The following is a 25831-nucleotide window of genomic DNA, read 5'->3' as shown; positions in this document are numbered from 1 at the left end:
GAATCGCTATTTTAGCGATTCCCTGAAATTGCACTGCGAATGCCATTCATACATTCTGAAAGGCATTTTTGCAAACACAAATGGTGGAATTTTTCAATTCTCACTGTTTGCGAATGCAAAATGCTTTGATACATCTGGCCCTAAATGTCTTAGACTGTCCATTTGAAGCAGTAGGTGAAATATGTTAACCGTGGGGGGGTCTTGGGGAAAATCTGGTGTGATGGCTCTAAGTTCCTGTTTAAGGTGAATAAATAGGAAGATATCTAATAGTGTTTGCAGTGAGTTGTACCGCGGTCCTGAAATTGACCTTCTCTGTATAAATCACCCCATGTCCGAACACCAGCTCTCATTAGCAAGTTTCTGCCTGCTGCCTCGCAAGCAACTGGGATAGCAGTCTGATAGTGAATAGGCATGACAGGTGAGAATAGCAGTTGCTTACGCACTCGCCTGGTCAACTTGTACCAGGCCGCCTGCATATAGGCCACAGTAGAATCCGGGGGTGCAAAGCTTCTCCATCCAGGTCCCAGGTAGGCAGAGGAGGGAGTCAAAGCCATATATCCCTGTTCAATGGCCAAGTGTGGCATATATGGAGGGGGCTGGTACCGGTATATTGCAAAGTGTGCTTGTGCACAGGAATGATAAAGATCTATATTAGGGGCTTCGGAGACCCCCTGGGCGAACGGCCAGGTAAGCACCTCCCACTTTAAGCGCAGCTGTTTACCTGCCCATGCCAGTGAAATCAACTGTGTTTTGAGTATATTAAAGTAATGTCAGCTCAGTGAGTATGGTATGTTAATAAATAGATAAAGCAGCTTGGGAAATATGACCATCTTCATAAGGGAAATGCTGCCAGCGAGCGATAGAGGCAATGAGGTCCAATGACTTACACTAGGCGTGATGCTTTCCAGCACAGTGCCATAATTTGCACACATGATTTCAGCTCTGTCAATGAGACACCTCAATGCCCCAGTGGCGAAGGCCAAAGTGCACCATTTGAGAGGGTAATCTGGGTGGAAAAGTTAAGTACTTGCAGTCAGTGGGAAAATATCTGACTTCCCCCAGATAATTAGTATACCGGATAAGCGACCGAAACAGATAAATTCCCACAGTACCGCATTGATGCTCTCTGCCGGGTCTCTATGTAAAAGTGCTAAATGTGGATGATGCTAAAGTGTTGCATCATCCACATAGAATGAGAATGTGCCTACTGGGTGTCCTAATTGCATATGTACTGTGATGCTGGCTTAGCTTGGTAGCTAGGGACTCCATTGCAAATGCAAAAAAGCAGGGGCAGCGGGGGCACCCCTGCAGTGTCCCATGGGTAATAAGAAAAGACACATACCGCGTGGCATTAATTAGGACTCATGCCGAGGGGGGTCAGTAAAGGAGCGCAATCCAGGACATGAACGCAGGTGGAAAACCCAAGTCCTAGTATAACAATCAGGTAGTCCCACTCAAGTGAGTCAAACTCCTTTGTGGCATCTAAAAAGACAGCGGCTGCCAGAGGTCGGGGTCGATGCTCTGCAGTAGCGCAAACAATGTATGTAAATTATGCGAGGTGGCCTGCCAGAGATGAATCCTGACTGGTCCGATCTTGTCAAAAAAGTCATTAGCATACTTAGCCGGTTAGGCAAGAGTTTTGCCAAGATCTTGACATCACAGTTTACAAGGGACAATGGCCTGCAGAAATCACAGCTGGAGGCTAATTTGTTCGGTTTTAGTAGTGTAATAAACAGGGCCTCCCTCATAGAGGGCAGAAGAATTCTGTGTCGTTTGGCCTCCAAATAGACTTCTTTTCTAAAAGATTCTGGATTGTCTGTGAAGGACTTATAGAAGCCAGCCAGAAGGCCATCAGGGCCCGGGGCTTACCCCAACTGGAGCTGCATTAGGGTCTCATGTATCTCAAAAATTTGTTCTGCGAGTCACTGAGCCAGCCCAGGGCAAAGTCCTCTAGATAGCAGTCAATATACAGCCGTGACTTATCAGCCGAGGTGAAAAGGTGCTCATAATAAGTCAGAAACACCTTAAGAATGTCAGGAGTGTCCCAGTGGAAAAAAAACGAAATTATCTTGCATTTCCAGAATAGTGCTTGTCTGGGGCACTGCATGGATTGTAGTGCTCAGAGCACATCCACGCCGCTCCCCCTCACCATAAGACTGTGCACGTGCATATTTGCCTCGGAACCGGACCTCACACACTAAGCCATCTCCTGATAGTTGGACAGCACTGACCAGAGCTGATGAGCAATGGCTGCAGTGTGGGATGTTGCTAGTGCAGCTTCCAGGGATTGAACATCAACCTCCAAGTGGGCCAGCCTGGCCGGTATGTCCCGAAGCACACCCATTCTCTTTGCCAGGCAGAGATCTCACAACGTGACCTTAAAGGCCTCCCAAACTGTACAGAATTTGGATACAGTGCCACAGTTAGTATCAAAGAATTCTGCAATTTCTCATCACAACTTATCCCGAAAGGGAATGTCAAGAAGAAGAGTGGAGGACAGTCACCAGCTGACGAGATAGGAAGCCAACCGGAGAGTGGTCCGAGTACGTGCGGGCCAGGTGTGTCGTATCCTTCATCCAAGCCGCAAGGGCATGGGAAATCAGCCAGTAGTCTAGCCTTGATCAACTGGCATGTATGCTGGAGTAAAAGGTACCCTCCCAGCTGTGTGGGTGGAGCCAAAGCCATCCGTCCAGCAAATTGTTTGCTGTCATTATGGCATGCAAGTGCTTGGTGGCTGCCACATGGGATGTGGCTGCGCTGGTCTGTTTGTCTAGAGCAGCTTTAAGAGCTAAATTGAGGCTCCCCTCCCATAATGTATGTGTGGACCCAATGTCTGCGATATGACACCAAAGGTTGTCAAAAAAGAGGGGGTTGTCCGTGTTGGGACCTTAACAATTGACTATAGTAAAAGACTGATGTGCCAATTTGCCCCAGATGATAGTGTATCTGCCCTGTAGATCGTTTCTAGCACCAAGGGGCATATATGTTGTGTTCCTATGGACCAATATGGCAGTGCACAATAAATATGAAGAATAATTAGCAAACTGGCAGTATGAGGCCCAGCGTGTAGCGAAAGATGCATGCGCTCCAGGAGCAAAATGGGTCTCCTCAAGTAATGCCAAATGTATATTGTGCCTGTCTAAATACACGAGAATGTGGCTTCTTTTGCGTGGGTTACCAAGTCCTCTCACATTCCATGTGAGAAAATTGAGGGTGCAGCCAGAGCCCAAAGGGTTACGGTCAGCCATGTCTAGCGACATCTAGCAAGGGGTATGATATCACAGCAGTGGTGCGCAACGCAACAAGCAGGGTCAATCCATATCGTGCATGTGCAGTCAGTACATGTAGGCGTATAACATACCTTAACCAAAAAATAACTCAGCCCATCCCCGCCCACTCTCACAGCCCAAACCTGTCAGGTATGGCCCAATCCATGAAATCCCTAAACAACCAAACCATATTGAACAGTAGAATTTCAGCTGGTAAAGGGGTATCCCCTGGTGAGGTCATCCAGAGGGCTGGGCGGGAGAGCCTCCATGGAGCAAGGGCACCTGGGGAATCCATAATCGCCCCAGGGGTGGCTGGGTCTTTTTAAGTCACCTTGTGGCTAAGCAGTAGGATGGCTTGCCCATATGCACATGAATCTTGGTTGGTATGTAGGCCCTGTATGGCCTTATGGGCTAAGCGATATTTCAGAGCGAAAGCAGTCTTCAAAGTCTTGAACGAGAGATCCTTGTGATCAAGGATTCAGTGTCAAGGAGGCTCACCAGTCAATCCTGATCTGACATAGATGAAGAGGAGTTAGGATTGATAGGATCGCGAGTCGATGGGAGACTCGCGATTGACTGTGTTTCAGGTATTCACCAGCTTGTTGTGGGCAAGTAAAGATGTGATCTTTGCCTCAATGGGTGATACGTGGACGGGCGGGGTACATCATTGTGTAAGGAATATTTGCCTGCGGCATTTTCTGGTTTATGGCGGTAAACTATCTGTGGGCCTCCTGCACCCCACAGTGAAGTCAGGGCATATAGATAATTTGTTGCCTTCGAATTTCAGCGTTTGTTGCTCCTGTACCATCTTCAGGGCTGCATCCCTGTCTCAGGAAACAAGCTATTATCGGGCGAGGAGGTGCGCCCGGTGGCAGTGGACTCGCAGCCATAGATCTGTGTGCTAGCTCCACAGTTAGCAGCTGTGAGAAAGAATTTGCAGCCGAACAGGGTGGCGAGAAGGCGTTCAACATATTATGCAATGCGGTCAGTGTCTATGTATTCTGGAATTCCCACTATTCACAGATTGTTCTTTCTAGATCAAACTTCAAAGTCTTCATTTTTGGCCGCTATTAATTTCAAAACATTTTCCATGTGCAGCAGTTGCTCGCGGTTAGTATGCTCAGTATCTTTCACAGCAGAGATTCTTTGCTCAGCATCGGTTAGTCTTCCAGCCTGCTTTTCCAGTTTATTGTTGAGTGAATCCAGCCCAGTGCACATGCTGTCCATCTTGCTATCGATGGATGCCAAGCTGCTTTGCATTGCTAGCAGTAGGGGTTTCTTGTCTCCAGTTCCCAAGGTGTCCTCTGTGGACTGTTGGTCCTGGGGTTCTTGGTCCAGACTATCGCATTGCAGTCTGGCTGATTTTCTGGCTTCAAACTGGAGTTTTGTTTGCTTTCTATCGGACTTCCCCATTGCTGTCCATCACAGCAGCAGGGTGAGAGAGCGACAGGGGGACCTTGGGTGATGGACCCACCCCGTGAACGCAGCCACCCAAGGCGAGCCCCCAGGAATGCAGTGGTGTGGGATTCATGGGGAGCCCCAGCCGCATGTGTTTCTGAGGTTGACCAGTGTTCTGGGCAGCGTGCCAGGCTAGGCCTAAACCACGGGCTTGGCACGGGAGATGCACACTGCACCACATCGTAAGTTGCCTCCCCGCCGGCCACCGTGTAAAAAGTTGAGGTGCAGATAGGTGCTGATGTTCAGCTGCTCTCTTCAAAATGCAGTGGCTGGGCTTATGAGTGTCTCTGTAAATAAGCGCCGTACCTGGAGGTGGCAAGAGAAAAACTGTCCCAGGGCGCTCCCAAGGGAGATGATCAGATGGTCAAGCAAGAGGGAATAAAACGTCTACCTCAATTAATTCCAGTGAAAGGCAGCTGCGCCTTCAGATCCCAGTCTGGCAGGCTAGTGGAGAGCTGTCTGAAGCCCTGCCGTCCTCATCAAACTCTCCTCATGTGCGGCCCAGTCAGTGTGGCAGGCCTCGATGGGGCCGCAGGCAGCCTCATCTCAGTGACTCCGGTCCTCTCCCCACCTCGCCCGCTCGCTGTCGACTCAGGCACTGCCACGGTGTGCACCCCACTCTGTCAGCGTGGCCCTTGCAACGCAGGCCCCGCAAAGCCCTCACTCTGCCCCAGCTCGTAGGGCTAGTGGCAGGCCTCACAGCAGGCAGCCCCTCCTCAGTCTCCGCACAGGTGCACACCCCGCAGGCACTCCTGCTGCCATTGTGTCCTCAGTGCATTGTGCAAGCGGGCAGGAGCCCCCGATCAGTGGGCCAATACCAGTCTGACAAATAGGATGGTTCTCTCATGATGGAGAGCCTAGTCAGTCCCACTCGGCGCCGCCATATTTGATTGCACTGCAGCCGGTATCTGGAAGAGGCCCTCAGCCAACTGGGTCTGAATTATGTTTTACAGCACAGCTTTAACCATGGCAACGAGCCTCCTTATAATCGAAGTGAAATCAGGGGTTGTGAATCACTCCCTAGGAAGGATTATGTTGGATGATGATCCTGGACCACGTGAGCCTAACTGAAGTGCAGCCATCTTGATCGCCGTCTCTCTGGCACCCCCCTGGAATTCAAAATCTTTGCTCTGTAGAAAAGGGACACCATAAGCAAGGTGGATCTTGATTTTAGTGTTTCCGAAAGCTGGTGTCCTACAATGTACCTACCAGTCAGATGGGGATCAGAAGATGTAGCAAAAATGGCACATACCATCTACCCATACAAGTTAGTTTAAATAGAAAAACATGTTTCCAGTTGGCCAACTTTACCTATCTTCTCAATTGTAGATTTGGCTTGAATTCCATTTAGAGGTTTCTTGGCAGGACTGCCTTGCTTTTTTAAATTTTGCTAGCTTGATTTGTTTTAGGCTCTCCAGGTTCAGTTTGTCCTGCCTGATGAGAAAGCCCTGTTCCCTGAATACTTCCACAGACTTCTTTTCTGTCAAAAGGTCTCTAAATCTTGTTCTTATCTGTCACCTTAGTGGGGCATTCAAAGACTGAGGTCAAATGTCAAGCTGTGTTTTTGTGGGAGCCTGGTTATTTTGTTTTGTTTTCTGGTGACTTCAAGGTGACAGCCTTTATCAGAAAGAGGAATACAGCCTTTCTTGATGGAGCCTGTTTGTGTCCTTTTTTAATTTTATTTTAGACATAACCATCACAAAAGCTAGCTTTTTCTTCATCTGCACAAAACATTTTCTAATGTTTTGCACAATCCTTCTTCTTTGAGTCCATTTAATTCATGAAATTGCCTTTTTTGAGGAGCAATGTACAAAACAGCATTTCAGTCTTAGCGTCAGCTTAACATATGGTGATCTTTGGAGAATTACTCTGTTTATTCCCCATTCACTGTCAAGCACAGAATAAGAACTTTTCACAGAGAAGAGTCAACCACATCTTAACACAATTAAAAAATGTTTGGTTTTCACTTTGATGTGTAAAGCATATGCTTTATTTATGACAAAATGTGGCAACTCGTTTTGGAGAGTTGAATAAGTTTCAAGGCACTTTTTATGAAAGCTTTTTCTGTTTGTTTACCTACAAAATAATGATGTATTCCGTCTGCAACTGTGCCTTCTTCTGAACATATACAATCGATTTTATCATCTTACTTTGCAGGCATTAGGGCCATGATTTGAATGGTGCAGCAGGTAGAGTAGCACAGGGGCCAAATGCTCTAGGAAACCCACCAAGCACCAATTATTGCTATATGTTACTACTGAACAAGCTGTAACGAGCTCAGTTACCTTGCAGGCACTAGGGGGGCCACAATTTGAATGATGCAGCAGGCGCAGCGACACAGGGGCCAAAAGCTCTAGGAAACTTGCTGAACACCAATAATTGCTATATTTTACTACTAAGCAAGCAGTCAGAAGTGATTTTTTGATTCTTTTGTAGCCATTGCACCCAAAGTAACACATAGCCTAAAGCAGCACTGTAATAAAAGGTGTAACCTATCGGACTTTTGTACCTACAACTTATGTTACATTCAGCGCATTTATATGGCATATTTTGACAGTTGTATGGGCCAAAAATCCTTCTGAATCTGGGCACAGTAACACCTTTGCAATGCCATTCTCCATTTTATAACATTAGCACTTCAGCCGTTGTAAACACTGTATAAATACTTATAACTTACAATATGGCATTCCATACCAAGCATTGGCAAAGCTAATAGTTTGCTCCTGTGCGAGATTTATTGGCTTTGTCAATGTTTTTTAGCTATATTCTACAGCAGCATTAGCTTCAGTGCAGCATAACCTATCATAAAACAAGTGGTATAAACTGGACAACGCTGGCTGCATCATAAGCATTTTTACATTACTTTCAGCCATTTGCAAGATAGTTAAAAAACATTAGCAAAACCAATAAATCTCACATAGACAAGCCCTATTGGCTTTGCCAATACTTGTCCCATGTAGCTGCTTACCAATGCTTCTCCTGTTCACAAAGGATGTCTCTCTTGTATTTGGTTTTGACATCACACAGTCTGGCTTTAGATAAGGCTGCAGTCAAACATGAGACAAATGTTTGGGTTACAATCCTTTCTCTCCCCCTCTCAGGATTACTGGGCTATAAATCTTCAAGATCAGCACAACATCACAGTATCTGTTACAAGTTAATCATTTTAATAATAAAATGATCCTCAGTTCATACCGATATACTTGTTTTGACTATCCTAACCTATTTATCAACATATATGTTTCACATTTCAGAATGAGAGCCTGATGCAAAAAATTGTAATTTTTCTACACGCTTTCCCAGATGTAAACCCTTCACACCGACAATGCCCTTTCACACTGCTCCGAAACATATACTGAACATTCACATAAAGACAGGACTTAAACAACAGCTTGACAGGGGTCAGTCGTGCATGTAACTGGACAAGGTGTCCATGAAAGCTTCTTTTTACGCAGGTCATTTGAGTATATTCTGCATGTCAGAGTTGGAAAAAAACAATTTGGGTCATTGGATGCACCTAGTGATAACACATTTTGATTTGGAAGCAGGCTATTCATTTAAGAAAATCTGTGCACTAACAATGCATGTTGTACAATGGATGAGCTGTTCATTCTGTTTTACCTACCCTAACGTGGCAGGCATAGTGAGTTGTCCATATGGCAAAACTTTGTATAGAAAGGTAATTTGTGTCAATTTTGAAAAGGACGGCATGTCTCTAAAGAGTGAAAGTTTGCAGGGTGTGGTGCCAAAATAACCTGGACTTTTGGGTATTATATACTACTGCACTCCCTTCTGTGTGTGTATTTGTATATATATATATATATATATATATATATATATATATATATATATAGCCCTGCGCATACAGGGAGTGATTCTTTAGCCCACATGAATTGAGGAAATAGATTTCCGAAGCCCTCCATTCTGTTCAGGTACCGAGTGTTTAATTATGCAATGTAATCAAGGCTGTCGCTGGAACTAATCCTAACTGGACAGCCACATGCTGGGAAAAGAAATTCATAGTTTTAAACAACGGCTCTTTGCTTTCCGTCAATATCACTGTGCAAGATGACTTTCTCACTTATATCATTGCTTTCTCCTTGATATTATTTATTTTCTGTCAGCCTTGAAGAAAAAGGTGCTTTTGTGGAAATTAAAAATTGATCACAGTCGCGCGATGCAGTCAGCTACGGCCTTTCTGAATGAAGACCTTATTTCCCCTCTGTTTTTGTCCAGGAGACATTTGCATTTAGGCAAGGAAGGGGCGCCCAGATTTGTCTCCAGGCCTTGGGTCCACGCCAGCATCTGTAATTGAGTTTGTTTGTTCGGAGCTGGGCATCAGGTGTAATAGGATTATGCTGCGCGTCTGTGTGACATAGCCTTTTGAATCTCTGTAACGTTGCTCTCTTGCTCATTTTTTTTGTATAAATTAAAAGTGAGGATTGAAGATTCAATTTTTCCGTGCTTATCGGCGGGGTGCTAAAGGCATTTTTTGCGTGTCTTGAAATCTCCGGGCATGGGTTGACACAAGGAGCCAGCAGAGATTTCCGACCCCGAGGAGTGTCACTTCCGTGCACCTTTCATGCAGGCATGGCTGTCGGGGAAAGCTCCGCATGCGTGGGTCACTGGAGCAGTGCTGTAGTATTGCCACCTGGAGAGCGCCCTTCCACTCAGAAGGCTTTCATGGTAATATGGGGAACACGCGGGTCAGTGAGTAGTTTTTGGAGGCTCGGTGGTAAACAGCAACGTTTTCAGAGGTTTGTGAGATTTCAAATGCGAGCCTACTGTGCGCTTACTTGGATACTGTTTCACAAACTAGCAGGTCGAACATAAAAGGCACCACAGACTATTCCAGCAAGGAAGTAGCCAGAAAATTTAAATATCCCCCGCTTTGAACCAACGCTGGTATGGCACCAAGCAAGCGAAGGAAGTCATTGCAACCCTCCCCAGAAGAGCTTGCTTGTCTCTTCCATCCAAGCATGAATCTGTTCATCTTTTCATCCTTTCGAGCCTACAGCTGCTAACCACCATTTCACCGTTACATTCTGTCATCCATTCAGTGTTTCATTCAGCATTGTATGTCACCATTTTGTCTATCCGTTCACCCATCCATATCCAAACCTATCCACCTATCTTCAACGCCATGAATTAAACATATCATCCTTTTGTGGAAGCACGTTTTATTTTATGTGGAATCCATCTTGTCCTGTTCACGTTTGTGATGTGCAGTGATGACGGGGCCTGCAAGACATGCCCAAAAGTCACATGACCTCAGGTAAACTAATGTACTCAGTAATCCACCCTTTCACTTATCCATCCCTCTTTAATCCATTCATCCATCCATCCATACTTTGTCGTCCATCCTTTTTCTCATCCATCCACCCTTTCACTCATCAATCAATCCTTTCACTCACTCATCGTTCCACTCTTTCAATCATTCAACTACCATTCAACCTTTCACTCATCCACCCTTCCACCTTTTCTTCTACCCTCCCTTTCACTAATCCATCCATTCTTTGACTCATCCATCCTTACATCCATCCTTTAACTCATCCATCCGTTCACTCATCCATACTGTCACCCTTTAACTCAGTCCTTCCATCTATCCATTCACCCTTCCACTCATTGATACATCCATTTACCTTTTCACTCATCGATCCATCCTTTTACTCACTCATCCATCCTCCCTTCAGCCATCCTTTCACTCATCCATACATCCACCCTTTCACTCATTCATCCATGCATCTGTTCATTGACCTTTTCACTCATCTACCATCCACCATTTCACTCACACATCCATCCATCCAGTTACCCTTTCAGTCATCCATCCGTCATTTCAATCACTCATCCATCCAGTTACCTTTTCACTCATCCATCCATCCACCCTTTTATCCAGCCATCCATCTAGTCTCTCTTTCACTCGTTTAGCCTTTCTTTAATTAATCTGCCCTTACCACGGGCAGCTGCTCTGCTATGGCGGAGGAGGATCAGCACCCCCCTTCCAGCAGTAGCTGCTGCAAAACTTTTACAAGAAAACGATAATTAACTATGTTAATTATCGTTTTCTTGTAAAAGGGCAGGCCACAGGCTGTGGCGAGCATGGATTGGTCTCTGCCGGCCAAACATACATGTGTTCTATGCTCTCTCCAACCCCCCATGCGCCACCATGCCCCTTTTCCATCCAACGAGCTGCCACTGGTCCTTACCTCCATCCTTTAACTCATTCATCCATCCATCCTGTACCACATTCATCCATCCGTCCTTTACCACATTCATCCATCCTTTCACTCATCTATACATCCATCCTTTCTCTATTTCACTCATCCATCCTTAGATCCATCCTTTCACTCATTCATCCATCTGCCATTTCATTTACACATCCATCCATCTATCCATCCATTTACCTTTTCACTCACCCATCCATCATTTTACTTGCTCATTCATCCATCAACCCTTTCATTCATCCATCTGTGCACCCTTTTATCCAGCCATCCTTCTCTTTTTCACTCATTCATCCTTTCTTTCACTCATGTCTTTACAACCTTCCTTTAACTCATCCATCAATCCTTCCTTTCATTCATCCTTTCAACACACCCACTCCTCTATTTACCATCCATTTACCACTTCACCTGTCATCCATCCTTTCACTCATCCATCCTTTCACTCATTATCTACCCATCTTCCCTTTCACCCATCCATCCAATCACGCTTTTACTCATCCATCCATCCTTTCTCCATTTCAGTCATCCATCCATACATTCATGTTTTCACTCATTCATCCATCCAACATTTCACTCTCACATCCATCCATCTATCCATCTGTTTACCCTTTCACTCATCCATCCATCATTTCACTCACTCATCCATCCACCCATTCACTCATCCATCCGTCCACCCTTTGATCTAGCCATTCATCTATCCCTCTTTTACTCATTCATCCATTCTTTCACTAATCTTTCCTTATATCCATCCTTTGACTTATCCATCCATCCATCCATCCTTCCACTCATCCATCCAGGCTTACATTCATCCATCCACTCATCCACCATCCATTTACCCTTTCATTCACCATCCATCCTTTCAATCATTCATCCTTGCTCGCTCATTAATCCATCCACCCACGCATCCATCCATTTATCCTCCCTTTCAAGTATGTATCCCTAAATCCATCCCTTCACTCCTTCATCCATGCATCTATCCTCTGCCCCTTTCAATCACCCATCCACCATTTCGCTCACACAACCATCCATTCACCCTTTCACTCTCACCTTCCCACCCTTTTGCCTTAATTATGAGCCTTTGTCTGCTGAGTTGCAGCCAGAAGAGGCCCATCAAACACCCCACCCTGCTATAGCTGCTAAAGCAGGGGTTGGCGATGCCCCTGTATTCCAGTCTTAGAGAAGGAGAGCGTGTTAGTTTGATGCCAGGGGTTCACAGAATCTGGCAGTCCTGAGATCTCGTGCTGAATTAAAAAGAACCAAGTTTCAGTGAATATTTGTAAACTAACCATTACATTTTAAACTGAATTCCCCTTTGGGCCAGACACAAGTGTGTTGAAACCTTTTTGTAAATGTGCAATTTCGAGTGACAAATTATTTCTGAATTCTAATGATTTTTATAATGAGTATAGCTGTAGGCAATGAATAATAAATGCCACACTCGAAACAGTTCTATTTAGGGATTTGGACGTATGTTTATTAACTTAGTTTAGCTACGGCATGTTTTTGCAGCCATTTTATTAAAATGGATGCTGTTTGTTCTGCTCATCTTGCTCTTTCTCATGATCTCTCTCACTCAGTGCCGCCCTACTAGCCCTCTCTACTCACAGTTTTCTCAGAGCACAGGAAATCGTGACGCAATTGGTTGTTTTTCTTAGAATGAATACATTGTGAATGAAACTTTATTTTCATGTTCCTAATGTAACTTTCTGATGGGCACTTCTACTAGAAGTTCCGATGCAGACGTATTAGCACACTAGAGTATAAACATTTGTTTAAAATGGTTCATATTGTGTTGTGCATGCCTGGACTGCACTGTTGCTGTGGAACCCAAATGGAAGATTTCCTCTACCTTAGACATGGGATGGGTTGCAATTATTTGTGTGACAATCATCATTCTGATTTGTCCAACATGTGTTATTGGTAATCATGTCATGCTGAATTGCAGTTTTGCTTATGACTTATGTGTAACTTGTGCATAAAAAGCTTTGGTTTTTGGGGTGAGCCATGATACTTTTCATGTTCCGTCACAGGAATCGGTCTGATCATTTTGATGACTCCTCTGATCTTTTAGGGTCCCTGTTCATTTTTCTTATGATCTATGTTGCCTCTTTAGACTCGGATTAATTCTGATTTCTTACTATGTATTCTGTATCTGAGCCTTCATGGCCTATATTTTGCATTTTTCTGTAATGCCAATTTTTTAATTTTGTAATAAAACCCTTTAACTTTTTATTGATCTAGATCTCGGTTATTGAGTGGTCCCAGTCGCTCTTTTATTACTCTGTGAAGTTGATTTTGTGGACTTGATATTGAAGAGGGTGGTGACTCTCAACGCTAGATTAAGGGTGCCGGAGCTGATCCGCCAGAGGTAAATTTCAGGGTTATCAAAGTACTGAGGTGCAGTAAAGCTTGTGTGCTTGGTATTGGTCATAGTCCTCTTTATGTTGATGTGATGGAATCAGTTGACTGCATGTCGAGCATTCCATTGTTACCAAGCGTTGGCAAAGCCAATAGGTCTCACCTGAAAGGTGCTTTATGAACTTCTGGCTCTGCCCACACATGTTGCTGATCAGCAAAAGAAAAAAAATGCTTGTTGCCAATGCGGAATATCATTGTCAAAAACAAGGTCAGAATCGACCCCAGTGTGATGAAGTATCCTTGTACATGTTCCACCAAGCATGGACAAGTCATGACGCACTGGCCATAATGGCATTTTTAAATTAACTGTTTGTTTTACACTGCCAAAGTGGGGGACACCTATCGTGGAGCAGTATATAGAAAAATGAATGGTGTACGAAAGTGCATTCAGAGAATTGGGTATTCCGGGACCAAATTGCAGATTCCAGCCCTCCTACAAATTACATTAAAAATGTAATATACAGTAAAACAGGATATGTAGGCTGGGGGGAGCATTGGAGGAGCTGGAGAACGAGAGAGCATGTCAGTGCTGAGGCAAGCCGCAGTGAGCAGGGAAGAAGGGTGGTGGAGTAATAGAAGAGTTTGGAGGGGGTTTATTGAAAAACATACCCTGAGTGGGGCAGGGATGGGGTAGAAGAAACAATGGACAAGCTGGGAGCCAAAGAGCAACACAAAGAGCACAGGGTGAGGACATGAAGGGAGAAGCAACACACAGGGGAGTGGGAGAGTGCAAGAAAACCCATGCACACTCTCATGGAGTGCAGAAAAAACGAAAAAAAGTAGTTTTCAGAATTTAAGCAGTGGAATGCTACAAGTCATCTAATCTAAAAGGATGGGAAAGAAGCTTTGCTCTTGAGGAGAGACAATGACCAGAAGAGGAAGGAAATCCATTGAATAAGAAGCAAGCAAATGAGACTGACAAGAAAGCCAATTAATGAGAACCAATGAGCATACCCAAAGCCCATTATAAGTTTTGGTGTGTATACAACATATCTTTAGCAATAAATAGATAAAGCTGTCTGTAAGCAAGACCTAATGACAGACTGTGAGCCAGAATTCTCATTTCCTCAAGTGCCTATTAGTAACTTTGCACATATTGGTGGACATCACCACCATCATGGCAGAGATCTCCCTACTGGAAAGTATAAGGAAACATAATTTTTAAACTTCAAAATACATAAATTTAAAATAGAAATGTAAAATAATTAATATTAAAGTGCACATGATAAAATAAGATTACAACATATTACCTCCTCAGATAATTTTTGTAATCAAACATAATTTCAATATATATTAATTTAATTTAGCAATATGTTGGTTATGGCTTGCTACCCCCTCACACCCTAATGATGCCTTGTACATTGATTACAAAAGTGCCAGTGGGGTTACACACTTCCACACACTGGAGCTTGTCTCACCACATGGGCTGCACTGCGAGACAGAGCCTAATCTGTAGTAACAGTTGAGAGGACAGCTGAAGTACTAGAGTTACTGCGGCCCTCCATTGAGATTAAGACAAATGTTTTGACAGAGATTCAAAAGTCCCGGCTAGCGATTCTGGAGCCCTTGCTCCCATTAAATGACTTCCTTATGGATACATTGATGGCAACCTGATTGAAATCATATTCTTATACACACATCGAGTGGTTAGGTGACATAGGCCTTCATCCAAAATGTTTCACCAAGCACCCTTCTCTGGAAAGTCTCATTGTACAAGCTTTGACCAGTAAGGTAAATCGTAATAAATTTTCGACCAATTCCCCGGATAGAGAATCCACTAGGATTGATGCTTTTGGCAAACAAAAGTTTTCTTCTGCCAGTCTAGCACTGAGATCCTTAAACACAGTCAGTCTGTTAGGATAATCACCTTCTTTGTGAGGTTTTCTTGAGCAAAGATGTGTAAAAGACTGTTGAAGTGGCTCTTGGCCAGCAAAATCTTGATGGCGGGCCCAGAGAACCTTATTGCCTCCTGGGCTCAGATGACCCCTAATGAGCAGGACACGGCAACATCCACTCAGGCTTAGATACCCCAGATAGCATTGGCAGGGCAGTTGGTACCAGTGTAATGCTTCACAGGCACACCCGTGTAAGATCGGGATTTACTGATGATAGGCAGGCATCACAGATGGATGTGCCATTTGATGGGTCTTGCCTATTTGGGAAGAGGCAGACTTCACTCTGGAAATTGTTAAGGTCAGTAGGTCCACAACACATTCCTTGGGGCTGTTAACCCCTCCAAAACAATTTCCCCATCAGTTCTGCAAATTCAGGGGCTATGCCAGGGCAGAGACAGCCTTCCCAGCCAGTGATACAGCATACAGTCTAGTCTGGCCTGGCAGACGTCGCTCCTGTCAACATGGGCACCAGTCCTCCAACTTCCCTTCCCCTGTTACAGTGGCCAACAAACTACTTTAATTTGTCCTCAGCAGCTCATAGCATCCAACAAATGGGTTGCTCAATAGGCTACGGTCCTACCTTTCGTGTCCTCCCACCCAATATGCCTCCCTTGCTAGAACAATTTTTGGTGGATAATCTATCTATCCTGCTGCAGGAGGCATGCCTCTTACTCTTCAAGGGTGCCATAGCATAGGTACTAGATTAAGAGAAATGCAGAGGTTATTACAGAGGCTACTTCCTTGTTTGAGAAAAGTTCTGCCCTGCACCTTTAGCTCCTGTTCACCTTCCTGTGGAAGGACAAATTCAATTGTTCACATTAGCTCAGATCTTATCTGGACCCAGGAGACTGAATGGTGTCCTTTTACTTGCAGGATGCTTATTTTCATATAGTCATGCTGCAATCCGAAATGCGTAAACTGCTATATAAGGTGGACAAGGAACACTTTCAGTTTGCTGTGCTCCCATTTGGCACCACCTCTGGCCATTGAGTATTCAGAAAGGTGATGGTGGTGCTCACTGCCCATTCTTTGGAGGTTAGGAGTTCCCTGTATTCTTGTACCTCGAGGGCTGGCTGTTGAAGGTGGGCTCACTGAAGTCAGTTTTGGACTGCCTCTGGACAATGTTAGAAGGCATCCCATCATTAGGATTCACCATTAATTAGCCAAAATCCCACCTGATTCCCTCACAGAAGATTTGATTCATTGGAACAGTCCTGGGTACAGTGCGCTTCAAGGCTTTTCTTCCATAGCAAGTCCATGTCATTTGGATTATGATCCCAATATTTCAGATTTGATTCTGGATCCCAGTGAGAGTTGCTCTGAGGCTTCTTGGCCTTTTAGCCCTGTATATCCCCCTTGTCAACTACTCCAGAAAGCAATTGTGAGGTTTGCAGTGAAGCCTTAAATCCTAGTGGGTCCAGCTTAAAGGATTCCGTCCAACACCATCCAGGTCTCAAAGGAGACAGCTCAGATCTGTGGTGGTGTTTGACGGATTACAATATGTCCTGGGGCATACCATTGTCCCTTTCATACTCAGAGCAGACATTAGTAGCAGATGCGTTGCTACTGGGTTGGGGTGAGGTGGACTAGTGCGTGTTTTCGTGGACAACACCACCACCATGTGCTACTGCAATAAGTTGGGTGGAGTGGGATTGTGGATCCTGTGCCATGAGGCTTTGCATCTCTATAGGTGGCCTAGAGCAGCAGAACATCTTTCTAGCCCCAACCACCTGGGGCTGTCCCTAAATGCAGAATGGACAAATTGAGCAGACAGGGCCTGGCAGATTGCAAGAGGGGTCTGTGTCCGGCAGTGGCACAGGGCATTTTTGATCAGAGCCCCATCTATATTTTTTTTCCATCATTAGGGCAACATTTTTGCGCTCTGTAGTTTCAGTGAGTACACTCACTGGGAGACGCAGTCTGACTGGACTGTTTCCTGATGCTACGTCTCCTGCCGAAAGTTCTGAAGAAGATCAACTATGACCGGCCAACGTTATCCTAATTGCCCAAGATTCAGCCAACAGGATGTGGTACCCATAACCTCTAATCATGAACATCTGATCAGGCAATCTTTTTGGAAGAACCTTCCGTCTCAGCAAGAGGGCAAGGTGCTCCATAAACTTCACCTCCATGCATGGAGATTGAGTGGCAGCAATCACTACATTTGATCTGCCATTTGAAGTGGTAGATGTCATTCTCACTGCCAGACACTCTTCCATGAAATCTATCAATGCTGCATGCTGGGATCAATTTATCACCTGATGTGGTGCCCAAAACACTGACCACCTTAAATGCTGAGCTATCTGAAGGTGTGTTTGTTCTTTCTTTAGTGGAGGAAGGCCTTGAAGTGGACGCTATGAAAAATTATTTGTCAACCCCTTTAACATTTTAACGTTCACCAGATCAACTGACCTTGTTCAAATCCCCAGTTCTGATGAAATTTATTAAAGGCTTGACATGCATGTTCCCTCTCAAACTGTTTGTGATGCCCTAGTGGGGTGTTAACTCGGTCTTGACATTCCTTATATGTATGCCCCTTGAGCCTGTACATAGTTGCTCATCGCATCTCTCGACTCTGAAAGCTGTCTTCCTCATTGTGATTACATCAGTGAAACAAGATTGAGGTGCGGGCACCTTGGGTGCAATTGATCTACATCACCTTCTTCTCACACAACTTGGTGCTGAGGGCTGTGGCAAAAGTTTGGCCTAAAGTTGTGACTCTCTTCCACATCATGCAGTTGATCACTCTACTGTATTTCTTTGTACCTCTCGAAACAGGAAAAGAGGCTCCATTGGCTGGATTCCAAAAGGGATATGAGTTTTTTAAATTGATCCTACAAGGTCCACTAAGAGGACAATCAGCTGTTTTGTGTAGTATTCTGGGGCAAAGGAAGGGAAGGCTATGGAGAAGGTTGCCAAAGTGAATAGTCATCTGCCTCAAGATCAGATATGGACCTTTGAGAGGCACTGCTTTGGTATCTACTCTTAGATGAGAAATCTGTGGTAAGAAGTATCCACGGCAATAACAAATTTCATACCCTCAGTAAAGCTTTTTTGGTGGTTAATATATCTAGTCGCAGATTACTCACTGCCCTCCCGCCTCCCCATTCTGTTGAGTGCCCTCTTGTTGACATCAGAAAAGGTTCCAAGTTAGAGATCAGCACACTGTCACCAACAATTGTTTTATACTTGGAATCTGAAGGTACAGAAAGGAGAAAGGCAAGAAACTGATGTCAGCACAGAGATGATGGTTATGCACAACTTTGCTCTGTTACTTCTGAGGTGGTATGGAGTCAACACAGAGCTTCACAACGCCATCTCCTGGCACACAGAAGCCTTCTGGAAAATTATCCGGATTAAGTCTGGCACCAGGGGGATATTCTGAGATGAGGAATATGGAGTTAGTTAGACTAACCACCTGAAAGAGTGTTATCAAAGGTGTGTAACTTGTTCATTTAACATTAATTCCAATGTGATGTTCATGTTATAGCCTACCTCTAATGTTTTCTATGGAAATATGTTCCAGTACCAGAGGTTGGCTATGTGCGGTTGTTGACTTTACGGCTGTTTTAAACTTGTTTAGGCACTGTTAGGAGTGTAGTTAATTTAGATGTGTATTTTTTTTAATTGCAATGGTCTTTCTCTTTTGTGGGTTTTTTATGTACCTTCCTAGACCCCTCCTTAAACTTTCCTTAACCGCACGTATTTTGTGGTAATTATTCTGTGTTTCCCACCTCTCTTTCCTGGCCCATTTGGCATTTACTGCAAATAATGTATACCTACATATGTACAGATCAGGAGAGGTGCAGGTTGAGGTCTCCACATGTAGGTTTGTAAATTCCATTTTGTAGTAAGTAAAAAGTAGCATTGAAGTACTACTTTACATACTCCAAAATGCAGTTTGTTGAATGGGCCCACAGTGGCAACAATTATCTTATAACATCTGCAAGTTGCGATGATCACATACATCACCTCCTTTCTCGCCCCTTGACACTTGGACCTGCAAAAGCTGATATGATGCATTACGTCCCTGACTTGAGGCAAGAGTATTCCAAAGCTGGTGGTTTGTTACCTTTTCTTTCTAATATTAATAATTATAATAATGATATAATTATTGCTATTTAAGCCTTCTGGTAGCAGCCCTGCATGTCTTAAACCATAACTGGTCAAGTGTAAGAGATTGGGCTTAAAATGCAGTAGTGATGGGCACATTGTGGCCAGTAAGTAAAGCACTCAATTGGTTTAACTCGCTCAAACCAGCTACATTTGAATATACATCTTTAATAATGTGTATTGAGATTTTCGGTGCATACAGAGCAAGATGTAATTAGTCCTCTCCGTTCTCTTGGGATGTTGAAGACCACCATTTGTGTCTGAAGGAAATTGTTTGAAGTGAAGTGTCCTTTTCTTGTTTGGATCTTTGATCTGGTTTTATCACAGTGTTCACGAAAAGCTTCCTTAATCCAATTGACTTTTTTGAATAGAGAAGGTACTTTAAGCACTATACATCTTTTGGGTTTTTGACACTAAAAGTGTAGTTGCACCAGCATGATAATTCTAGCAGGGAGTTGGTGTAATCTCTTAGCAAACTGATGGCCGCTTTGACCCTTCCAAATAAGGAGTGAAATAATGGGAAAGGGTTGGTGCTTCTGTTGTGGTTAGTAGGAAAGATAAAGCATACATGTATTGTTTAAGACATACAACGCTTTGGAGTACTTTTGCCTTCTCTCTGACTCTACTATTAAATGGCATTATTTTTGATGGTGTCAGGATAAATACTGAGATGTCATAATACTTCTTTGAGTGCCAGCACTTATAATTAATTATGTACTCATACCAGTAGGACTACAAATTTAAATGTTGAAATGCTGATCTTGTCATCCACTGCCTACATACAGCGGCATTCATCAGCTAATGAGCCTTTTGATGTTTTGTAAAGTCTGAACGTCCCTATAACGGCAATCATTGTTGGAGGTTTTTATAACAAGTAATGTCTTGATGTTTTATTTTTCTTTGTGATTTTTAACTGATGGACTTGACTTTGCTTCTAGTGTTGTTGTTAAACTATGGGGAGGGAGCAGAGCTCACTGAATGGCATACCAGCACACAATTTTCCCAACTCCACTGTGGTAAACGATGTACTTATTACGCTTTATTACGCTCACGTTAGTTGAAAGTCTTTAGTTTTCATCTCTGTTGGTGCAGCCAGTGCTGTGTATCTCTAGACACGTGTTGCAGGATGTTTGTCCTTCTTCAGTGGAGAGCAGCACTTTAAATGTGGGGGTGCTGGCATTAAGACGTACAGTCTTTTCAGGTTTCTGTACCTCTGTAGGAGCGCAGATGCATCCCAGTGACCTCATCAGCCCAATAGCTCAACAAGGAGCGAATCAAAACAAATGGAGAGAAAGCACGCTGGCCTGCATAGCGGGACACAATTTGGCAAATGCACTGTTTTAAATGCAGTACTTGATAACACTTACTTTAGTTTTCATCATTGTTGGTGCACCCAGTGCAGTGTATCACTAAACACTTGCCCGGATTTAAGGTGCTACTCTCTACTGAAGAAGCACAGAGAAGACTAAGTAACATTGCTAGCACCCCAACATTTACAGAGCTACTCTCTATTCAAGAAGGACACATTTTCTGAAACACACGTCTAGAGATACCCAGCACTGGCTGCACCAACAATTGTGAATATTAAAGACTTGTTTTAAAGGGAGTGCTACATGAAAAAAAAATAAAGTTTGCCAGCCCTTTTTGAGTTTATCAGTCTAGCTGTTCCTATCCCACGGGAGCCCTGCTTTAAATGATAAAAGTACTGAAAATCCTTTAATTTCCTGTTAATAATGAATTCAGTATATGACGCCTGTATCTGCATAGTATTAAGAAGTGGAAAAACCCATTATGCTAAAATTGATTGCTTCAGTGAATAAAAACCTAAAACATGGTGTGCTTTTCACTGCAGTATGTCCGTGGCTCGGAAAGTGCAACTATGCTTAAATGTTGAAAGGTAATGCAGATTATGGGGGTTATTACAACTTTGGAGGAGGTGTTAATCCGTTCCAAAAGTGACGGTAAAGTGACGGATATACCACCAGCCGTATTACGAGTTCCATAGGATATAATGGACTCGTAATACGGCTGGTGGTATATCCGTCACTTTACCGTCACTTTTGGGACGGATTAACACCTCCTCCAAAGTTGTAATAACCCCCTATATATAGACATTTGTGAGTGAAAGAGTAAATATTCTAGTGCCTTCAGAATATAACAATTCCAATCACTACTATTGTGATGCTGTTATTATACATGCACAGTGATGTGTGCTTGAATACCCCAAGGCTCCCTCTGTCATCTCACTGATATAGTCTGTGCTGAGAATATCACTAAAACTTGGAATGATATGACTGTTTGCTTGGTGCTTCAGCAGTGTGTTTTTTCAGTTTCTAGTTTGCGGTCCTGTCTCTTTTTCCTGGAAGTGGTAGTTGTATTTGACATTTTCTGCTTTGATGTGTTTTTTCGGCCAGTTGCTTAAGAAAAGTTTCCCCGGTGTGTTAATTACAGACACAAACCTGAATGGATTCCTGCTGCTTTTGGCGTTGATTAGTGGTAGCTTAGTTGAACTTCATCTCTTTGTGTTTTGTGAAGGTTTGGAACGTTGCTTCTGTATGGTTCTATGAAAAGCTGTCTATATTTATCTATTATTTATTCCTGACCTAGGTAGTCACATGTATAGTCTTTTATGTGATCATTTCATTAGGTCTTTCTCATAGGAAACAGTGTTTATGAAGAAGCGTTGAAAGTAGATCATAGAAGCATCACTATAGCAAACTTGCCTTTTTATTCTCACAACTCGGTGGTGCTCTTGGGAGCTCTACAGGAACTTATTTTACCCAAAAATTGTATCACTGATCCTTTCTCGTTCCTGTATTCTGACTACATTTATAATAAGGAGACCCAGGCGGGGCAAGGGGGGAGATTACAAAACTACACCATCTCCCTTTCCTCCATTGGGCTCAATGCCTTTGTGCACTTTCCACCTGAATGCAAAAGTGATGCTAGAACAATTTTCAGAGTGGCGTGTTAGCCAGCAACATCAGCTCACTAAATTTCTTATGGGTTGTGATAAATCCCAGTGCTACTTCAATTGTGAGTGTACCGAATGAGTCAGCCCATCTGGTGGCAGAACAGGGAGATGTAGCAGAAATTTTAGTACTGTCCCTCATGTCACAGTTATCATATATATGGGACAGTGTATGCATTATTTTAATCAAAGTACTAATAGTTTGACAGTAGAGTGATGCAGAGAGAAGGTATGTTAGAGTGCATTCGTCTTAGACTACTTACTGAAACATAAGTGGTATTGTTATTAAATTACCTGTTTGAAGAAATAATCTGTAATTATTTTATATTTTATAGTCTAAACTAATAGTCTGTATCAAAACAATATTGAATTTCTCATAATGAAGGTCTTAAATGCATGTGCAGAAATAGAGAAATGCAGTTGTGTCACACTGACTGAAATGTATTAAAAGAGATATACAATTTAAAGTTATCCTCACATGAATGTTAATGGAGAATTATTAATGCCAAATCTATAGTTGCATATTAAAATGTGTTTTATTTGAATGTATTAATGTACTCTATTAATTCATTTGTATTTGCCTAAGTGAGGCCTCCTAGGGCCCTGTGTTTGTGACTGTGCAGGAATTGTCAAGTCATCTTGCTAATGTGTACCTTTCTTTCAGACTTCGTTACTATGAAAAGGCTAGTTTGTAATAGATGTCTATAGCTTTACACATAGAGAGTTGTGAGAATATGACATTGGATGTGGAACATCCTGGACTGACAATTTAAACATTTGTTTCAATCTTGCGTGGAAGTATACGGATGTACACAGTTCCCATGACAAACCTGAGAAAGCACTGTTGCATTGACAGTCAGCGTGCCCTATGGACTTTAAAATATTGATTACCAGCTGGACTCAGATCAGATGTGCCAGATACTCGTTCATCAGAACTTTCCTTGCCATTTTACTCTGTATGCAAGCTGAGCCCCTTGGAGAGGTACCATCCTCTCACTCATGCCCCTTTGAAATGCTTTGCTGAGACGTAGATATTTTTCCTTAACCCTAAGAAGGCTCTTTGACTGAGCTTTTGATATGTTGACGCTTTCCCTTTTTACTTACGTTTCGCCCAGTTAAGTTAGTGACCTGTTGCCCGAGATTATCTTTTTCTAAATTCTTTTTACCCTTTTTGTCTTTTGCCAACGTGTGTTCCACCCCACACATGTTATTCCCTGATTGGCTAAACTGTAAGGTTTTCCTATGCCCAGCTAATTTGAACTTTGATGATTTGAATTGCCTTAATGCTTATTAAATTTGGGCAAAGCATGTTCTCTAAACTTCAGGTTATTTTGCTAATGTTCTATATTGTTTTTGTTGAATGTCTAGGTCTCGTAATGTTAGTTCATCTGAACGTATTTCGTCACTTTGGTCAGCCCTTGGTGATACTGTATCTTTATAACTTTGTCCTGAGAATTGTCTACATGACTTTGAGCTTACGTTTGTAATAAAACTCCTTAACTTTATTTCCGGACTGCAGTTTTCCTTGTATGGCCACATTGGTCATACACTGTAATGTAATCGGTTTGTATTGGAATTTTGTTTATCGGTTCCACTACATCCTTATATGGGGTCCAAAGATCCGTTGACCTTGCACATTGATTCCTGCAAAGGAGGCTCCACCATGGGAAAATGGCAAGGATGTAATTCCTGCATTTTGAGGATATTTTTTAGAATTGTGATTGGGAAAAATTACTTTTTAATGGCAGCACCTTCTCCATTGAAATGTCTGTCTTATGTAACAAAACCACTGGAAATAACTGAAAACAAACTCAGTTTTCAGTAGAGAATCACAAGACCTTTTCAAATATGTGAAATAAATAAGGTGGTCTCAGACTAGATACTGGTTAATGTGCTTTGCCTCTTTGTGTATTAATGTGTCCCATCACAGATACCTCTTTACAACTATGGCAGATCCATACAATTAATTTATTGTGACCGAGAGGTGAGGCTGTGAAATAGTTATACTGGCTTTTACAGTCTACAATATTTAAAGCAAAGACGGTGTAGCATAAAATAGGAGCTGTATCAGAAATGCGGCCTCGCTATCGTGCCCCCTCCATCTGATAGCAAGGTTAAGAAACCTTTTACTATTTCACAGTTTCCAAACAAGTTATCCAAGCATTATTCCTCTGCAGCTTCAAATTTGTGTCCAGTAGAAACATATTTGTCTAGTTTGTATAATTTCTGAAATTGGCCCTCGCTGAATATGGAGTAATGCTCACCATCATTTCTGCGCCAGAAGTAATGGCGATCAAGAATGCTGTCTTATTGTAAATGAAAAAGCACATGATAGCCCACTTGGGCCAGACAAATACGGATATTACAGATACAGACTGACAATGTAAATCATCTCCTATACTGCTATCTCTCTTTAGAATGATTCCCTTCAGTGGTTTACCATGAACCATGAAACTTTGTTTCCTAGAACAATGGTGAAAGAGTAAGCATGTGAAATATCAGAGCAAAGTGCCAACCAAGCAGAATTTTGTCACCTGTGTCTTCATCCTCCCTAAATAGCATTTTGAGATCACCAGGACATCTTGTTTGCAGTTATTTTGTCTCGCAGATCATTACTGCTGTTTGATGCATAAATCCAACCGATCCTAGGATTGGAAACGTGGTGTTTTATGATGCAGAGTGATCTTGCAACCTGATCCCAAACACTGCAAGCTAGCATTGGCAAAGCCAATAGGTCTCATCTTTGGGACCTATTAGCTTTTCCAATGGTTTTTAGCCAAGTTGCACAGCATCCCTGATGCTGTACAGAACGACGAAAGAATGAAAAAAAACCTTGGTATGCTGCTTTTTTCCCTTTTTTTACTTACAAATCTGAGTTGCATCGGTCACTAAAAAGAAACAAAAAGCTCCTTTGTGGTAACTGAAAAAACTTGTCGACCACAAAATGCCATTGAGTTCCTTTCGTTCAAATGGGTTGGAGGAGGCAGCTCGGAGTGGCAGAAACAACACAGGTTCCACAAGTGGGGGCAGGAGCATCAAGAAGGGCGTGGGTGGGGGAAGTAACGCAGAGGGCTTCAATGGGGAGTGTACGTAACACAGATTTCTTGTGGGAGAAAAGCAAGCGCCAAGAGAGCAACGTGGAACTGGTGGGCAGAAGCACACAGGAAAGGAAGAGAAAGAGGAGTGGTGAGAGAATTGCACGAGGGAAACAGCTGGAAAACACATGCACTTATGTGGTGCTCTTAAACAAAAAGAAAAAAGTTGTGCTTGGGATGTGAGCAGTTGAATGACACTAGTAATGCGTCTATGCTCCAAAGGTGGGACAAAGATGAGTAGATGTAGGAAAGCCCAAACATGAGAGTGACAATAAAGCCAAGCAGTTGGCGAGCTCTAAGTCTGCTGTAAGCTAATATGTCTTGCAACAGACAGTGCATGCTCTGTCTAGTAGGCAAGACCTAAAAAGGTGCGCTCCATTGTTTCCAGTCC

The 25831-nt window shown here is 43.1% G+C and overlaps 1 protein-coding gene and 1 long non-coding RNA gene across 5 annotated transcripts in view; one reads left to right on the top strand and one right to left on the bottom strand.

The window, feature by feature from the left end:
• Positions 1-25831, top strand: part of MCC (MCC regulator of WNT signaling pathway) — a 1218505-nt gene that overhangs the window by 366045 nt on the left and 826629 nt on the right. The window lies entirely within an intron of this gene.
• The window catches only part of LOC138286216 (uncharacterized), a 61374-nt gene that overhangs the window by 1582 nt on the left and 33961 nt on the right, over positions 1-25831 (bottom strand). For all 4 annotated transcript variants that reach the window (XR_011201892.1, XR_011201886.1, XR_011201898.1 and 1 more), the window contains one exon: positions 7696-7771. This is a non-coding gene — a long non-coding RNA (uncharacterized lncRNA). The remainder of the gene's footprint in view (positions 1-7695; positions 7772-25831) is intronic.

Source organism: Pleurodeles waltl, chromosome 1_1 (assembly GCF_031143425.1).
Source record: "Pleurodeles waltl isolate 20211129_DDA chromosome 1_1, aPleWal1.hap1.20221129, whole genome shotgun sequence".
NCBI classification, from domain to species: domain Eukaryota; kingdom Metazoa; phylum Chordata; class Amphibia; order Caudata; family Salamandridae; genus Pleurodeles; species Pleurodeles waltl.
The sequence above is the reverse complement of the archived record's forward strand: the minus strand, read 5'-3'. Positions and strand labels throughout refer to the sequence as shown.